The sequence below is a fragment of the Lepidochelys kempii genome, chromosome 8 (assembly GCF_965140285.1).
Source record: "Lepidochelys kempii isolate rLepKem1 chromosome 8, rLepKem1.hap1, whole genome shotgun sequence".
Classification (NCBI taxonomy): domain Eukaryota; kingdom Metazoa; phylum Chordata; order Testudines; family Cheloniidae; genus Lepidochelys; species Lepidochelys kempii.
Genome location: NC_136387.1, coordinates 94256344 through 94262343, shown reverse-complemented (window position 1 = coordinate 94262343; position 6000 = coordinate 94256344).

Here is a 6000-nt window from a genome sequence, read left to right as displayed (position 1 = left end):
ACTTCCAGCCTCGTGTTGTAATCCCATTTGTTTTTCACTGTAAAACCAAACCAGCCTACTACGTGGCTTTTCCCTGCTCTGCTGTTTCTGTGTGCAATTTTGTGCTTGCTTATTATACGCAATGATCAAAACAATATAAATATAAGTATAACTCTCATGGCCAAGCTGTACCGCTGCTAAACATATTTGTACTTTTGATGGTAGAGCAATCTAAAATGTCCTAATGCTGTCCAGGTTATTCATAACCTCATCTTACTAGTTTTTATTTGAATAAGCTCCCATATGAATGGCATGTTTATCAGATATTCCATTACAGTCACAGAGAGTTATAGTGAGTATTTACTATATGGGAAGAACATGGATTCAGCCATTAAATTCTATGAGCAGCGGTTAAATGCCAGACTAAGCTGACTGGGTTTGCCCAGACCATTTTGTAAAAGCTTCATCAAGTGTCTTCAGTCACCAGATAAAAACAACGAGGAGTCCTTGTGGCACCTTTGGCACCTTAGACACTTATATCCCATGAAAGCTTATGCCCAAATAAATGCGTTAGTCTCTAAAGTGCCACAAGGACTCCTCGTTGTTTTTACTGATACAGACTAACACGGCTACCCCTCTGAAACCAGTCACCAGTTAGCCTCTGAAGGGTTTAACCGAAAATATTAACATTAAAAAACATTCACAGGCTCAAATTTTGTGGCCAGGCAGAGGGAATTTTGATAATTTAACCCTCGAGGCAAATGGGTAGATTATTCAAGAGTAATAAAACATGTTTACTCATTAGATGCAATTTTATATCTAGAAAGTCTTAAAATGGATAAGGTTTTCAGAGCTGCTTTATCTCCTTGGAATTTGAGGAGTGTTTATGGTGCCACTCGACTGACAGGACTGTATCTGTGGATGTTATCAGCTAAGTCTTGAGTCACTCACCTTTTCAATGCAGCTCAGGCTGTTGATAATAACCTTTTCCCTAGCTTGGAATGTTGCTTGTTTTTGTATGGACCTGACATTCTACCAGTATTCTAGAAGGGTGTTAGCTAAGCTGCTTTTACTTTATCTCTCACAAGCCTTTAGGAATCTCATTCCTTTTCCATTTTATATCTCTATGTGAAACTCTAAAGTATCTGCTAATCTTATTTGATGTCCACAACTTGGTCCTACACATTCCTTGCACTGGAGCTGGGAGGGAATTAGGTGCTCAGTTCCCGATGAAACTCCCTTATGCAACTTTGAATATCCCAGTCTGAGTCTTCCCCCTCAATTGATTATTCAGGAGGTTAACTTAATTTCCAAAATTAACTTGAGAACTGTCTTCTCTGCCAGCTTTACTATAGCTCAAACATTTGCTGTGGTGAAATGTTGACAGTTACACCCTCTTAAACCTATTGCATAATCAGAAAAGTGACACTTACCATTCTCCCATCACTGATCCATTTATCATGACCGTTAGCACCTAAATACCTGATCTGTGCATTCAGGGCAATGGGTATCACCTGATGTCTGATTCAGTTTCCTTTTAGTCCATGTGATCTGTGTAAAGCAGGAGGCCACACAAAACTTTGTAGATTTCAGGTTCAAAATGAGCAGTGAAACCCTGTGAGTTTCATGCAAACTTTAGTTGAACACATAAACCTTTCATTGAAAGGTAGGTCAAATTCAACTAGTTGCTGGTGTAAAGAGTAATATCAGGACTTATTTTTGCCCCAAAAGTAAAAAAGGGGTTTTGACACTGAGTTTCCTGGTTTCGTTTTGATTTTGTGACACTACTGCCAACTGTTTGTCACACAGTAAGGCTATGTCTACACTAGCACTTTTGTGGGTATAATTTTTTGGCGGTATAATTTATGTCACTCAAGGGTATAAAAAAAAAACCCCTTTGAGCAACATAAGTTACACCAACAGAAACGCCAGTGTGGACAGCGCTGTGTTGGTGGGAGACACATTCCTGCCGACACAGCTACCGCTGCTCATTGTGGGTGGTTTGATTATGTGCACAGGAGAGCTCTCTCCTGTTGGCACAGAGTGGCTAAAAGAGCAATCTTACAGGAGCACAGCTGCATCAGTACAGCTGTGTGCTCGCTCGTGCAGACATGGCCTAAGTCTTCTGTGTTGAAAAAACCATTTTTTCCTGAATTCTTATAAAACCTTGTTAAGCACAGAGCTTAATGAAACTCACTAGTAATTCTCCCTTCACTATGCTGGGATCAAAGAAACCTGAAACAATCCCGGAGGAGTAAAACTGAATTGTCTGAAACTGAGTTAACAGATGGTTTGAACAAAAACTGGCAAAATTTACGCTGTCCTACTCCTGAGGACTTTAGAATGCAAATATATTATACTTGCTCTTAATCCTCAAGCTATTTATTTGTAGGAAATGGACCTGTTCCACCTGTGTACATGTGGGGGGGGTGGGGACAAAAGGTCTAGATAATATCTACGTAAAAGTTCCTGTAGTTGATTTATATAATTAATAAAGCATATGCAGACTGCCAAAATTGTGGGACATGACTTTTTCCATCTTTTCGATATCAAATACCCTCTGGCACCAAAATGTGAATCACAAAACCCAAGTGACCCTTGCAAGTTGGTTTGTTTCTGCACAAAAGATTATCCAGTCACAGGCAAGAACCCAACACATTGCAAAACCCAAAGTACAAATGACTTCACACATTATAAACCATCCCTGCTCAAATATTAGGAGAACCGTTCAAAAATTTGTTTTCTTTTAACTGCACTAAGGGTTGTTATTCCCCCTCAAGATGCAGTGTTTCTTGTCAAAAAACTAGTTGATTTTTTTCCTGGAGCTGACTCTTGGAATGGAGTTGAACTCTGATTAATTATGAAGCAGTTTGAAATGAAGGTCTTTAGCAGGATAATGTAATATTTACTTCTTTCTTAAGAGGACACAGCCAATATATATATATGTATGTGTGTGTGTGTGTGTGTGTGAGAGAGAGCTTTTTTTTACTCTTTTGTTTGTAACCCGCATTTAGCAGCTGAAAATCAACTTTTCCTTACCTATATTTGTCCTTTTCTTTTTATTAGAAATGAGAAATACTAGAAAGGGACCTGGAGAGAGTTAAATTGTGGGCAGAAAAACTCCCAGGTGAGAGTGTGGCTAACCCTATGCCAGGGGTTCTCAAACAGGGGGTAGCGAGGTTATTTCATGGGGCTGGGGTTGCGAGCTGTCAGCCTCCACCCCAAACCCCGCTTTGCATCCAGCATTTATAATGGGGTTAAATATATAAAAAAGTGTTTTTAATGTATAAGGGGGGGTTGCACTCAGAGGCTTGCTGTGTGAAAGGGATCACCAGTACAGAAGTTTGAGAACTACTGCTCTATGCGATCTATTTAGAAGCAGCAGTGTGGTCCAGTTGATGTGGCACAGGACTTGAAATCAGGAAAACTAGGTTTGCTTCCCAGCCCTGCTGCGTGACCTTAGACACACAAGTTGGGTTACCATATTTCAGGTTCCCAAAAAGAGAACATTGCTGGGGCACTGGAGGGGGCTGGAGGATTGGGAGGCTGGGGGGTTTAGTTGGGGGTGCTGGAAGAGGTACCTGCAGCGGGGGTACTCACTGGACGGGGGGGGGGGGCAATGTCACTCCCTGTTACAGCGGCAGGGCAGCTGGTGCACGTCCAGGACGCAGCAACAGCCAACAGTCAGCGCCTTTCTGTGGGACTCCCTCCCAGCAGTGGCAGATTAGCCACTGGGCCAATGGGGACCATGCCCAGGGGCCCTGGCCAATTGGGGGGCCCCGGGAAAAATGGGCACCCCCATGCCCTGACCTGCCCATCCAGCACTCCTGCCCCCAGCAGAAGCATCAGGTGGGCAAAGCGTGGCAAGCCCTCATGCCCCGACCCAGCCGGGGGGATGGGGGATGGAACTGCAAGCAGAACTTGCTCTGGCCCAGGGCCCCACAGACCCCTAATCCACCGCTGCCTCCCAGAGCGGAGAGCTGGGGCTTGCGTGAGTGGGATCCAGCAGCTGTGCTTTCAGGGGAACGAACCAATCAGCTGCAGATGCAGGGGAGGGACCAATCAAGAAGCAGTTTGAGGCTCTTTCTGGGGCTCTTTGGGGCACTTAATTGGGGCTCTTTCTGACCTGCAGCTTTTCTGCGCTACAAAAACCAGGGCCATTGCCTATTACTTTTAAAATCCTCCCCGGACAGAAAAAGGACACTCAAAAAAGAGGCTTTGTCCGGGAAAACCCAGACATTGAGTAACCCTGCACTCAAGTAATTTAACTTCCCTGATCCTTATTTTCCCCAGCTGTGAAATGGAAATAATGATACTTACCCACTTGTGTGAAGTGTTCTTCAATCTAGGGATGAAAAGTCAAGTATAATTACAATTATTATCTAATACAAAACAAAGAGTCTGGTGACCTCAGAAGTTAGTCTTTGGATTTCTGATTGTTTTAGATCTAAATGGAGATGAAGTAGCATTTAAACATTCAAATAAATTCTTAAACAATCCAGTACTGGGGGACATTAAACTTTCTAACTGTTGTTAATCCATGTTTCAGCACACTACAACATTTTACTCTTTGATACTATTTTGAACTCCAGTATTTTGACATCCTGCTGATGGTTTGATTTGGGAGGCAGAGCAAACTTGTTGTAGTTAAATTCCAGTTTGAGCAATGGGACTAATTAATACCTCTTCTTAACCCAAAAATACCATCAGTCTCATAGTGTGGCACAGATGGTTAGATGTTCAGTCTTACATCACATCTGTCAGCACATTGTTTCCTTGCAGAATCCTGGGACATGAATCTACAATATCTATAGGCCTCCAATTATTGTGGTGTCTAGGCATAATTGTGCCTGGACCCAGAGGGAGTCATGCTTTACTTTTCATGAATTTGAAGGATTTTATTTATTAAATTTATCTGTTTTAAAAATAAAAACATTAGAAGGGCTATAAAGCCTCATGCTTCAGAGCAGAAACCAAACCCCAACCAATAGGGAAGATAACTTGCCCATAGGGGAGACATTCCATAACTGACCACTTCAGGGCTCCTTGCACCTTTCCCTGAAGCATATAATACTGACCCCTGTCAGAGACAGGCTACTGGATTAGATGGACCCACTGGTCTGATCGAGTATGGGAGTTAGGGCAGGTCTACATTACAGTGGGGATCAATGCTCTGAGATCAATCCACCAGTGGTCGATTTAGCAGGTCTAGTAAAGGCTTGCCAAATCAACTGCAGATCGCTCTCCAGTCGACCCCTTTTCTCTACCCCGACAAGAAGAGTAAGATAAGTCAATGGGAGATTTTCTCCCATCGACCCCCCACAGTAAGTCAACCTAAGGTATGTCGACTCCAGCTATGTTATTCACGTAGCTGGAGTTGCGTAGCGTAGGTTGACTTACCGCAGTAGTGTAGACTTAGCCTTAGTATGGTCTTATTTCCTACTGGTGAGCAATTTCATCTATTATCAGTGTTCTCAGCAGCTTCCCACATCTGAGATCAAAGATCTATACTTATTTGTAGATGCCCATAATTTCCTACCTTACCTTTATCAGGTCTTAAATACAGGACTGGGAGCCACTATGCATAACCATCCTCTTATGCCTGACATTTCCTCTGCACTTAACACACTGTCAGAATAGACATGCTTCTTGCCCTCATTTACTTTGTTCAGATTTCTGGCATGTAATTCATTGGAGCATGTTTCCTTGTAACCTCTGAATACTCATGTTTGTTACCTATCTTGCTTGGACAGAAGCTATTAAAAGCTTTTTAACATTTCTTCCCCTCCCAGGAAAACGTCTCCAATCTCTAGGATGTGATGTTCAACTTTTTTTGTGAATGTGGCAGTAAATAATCCATTCATCTTCCTAGTAATATCAGCATCATCTGTCATTAAGTTCCAGCCCATGTCTCCTAGTCGCCTTACTGACTCCTTGCTGGTTTCCTCCTAAGATATTTAAAGACCATCTTAGCATATCTCTTTATTTCCTTTGCTATTTGTGTTCCATATCCTTGGCCTT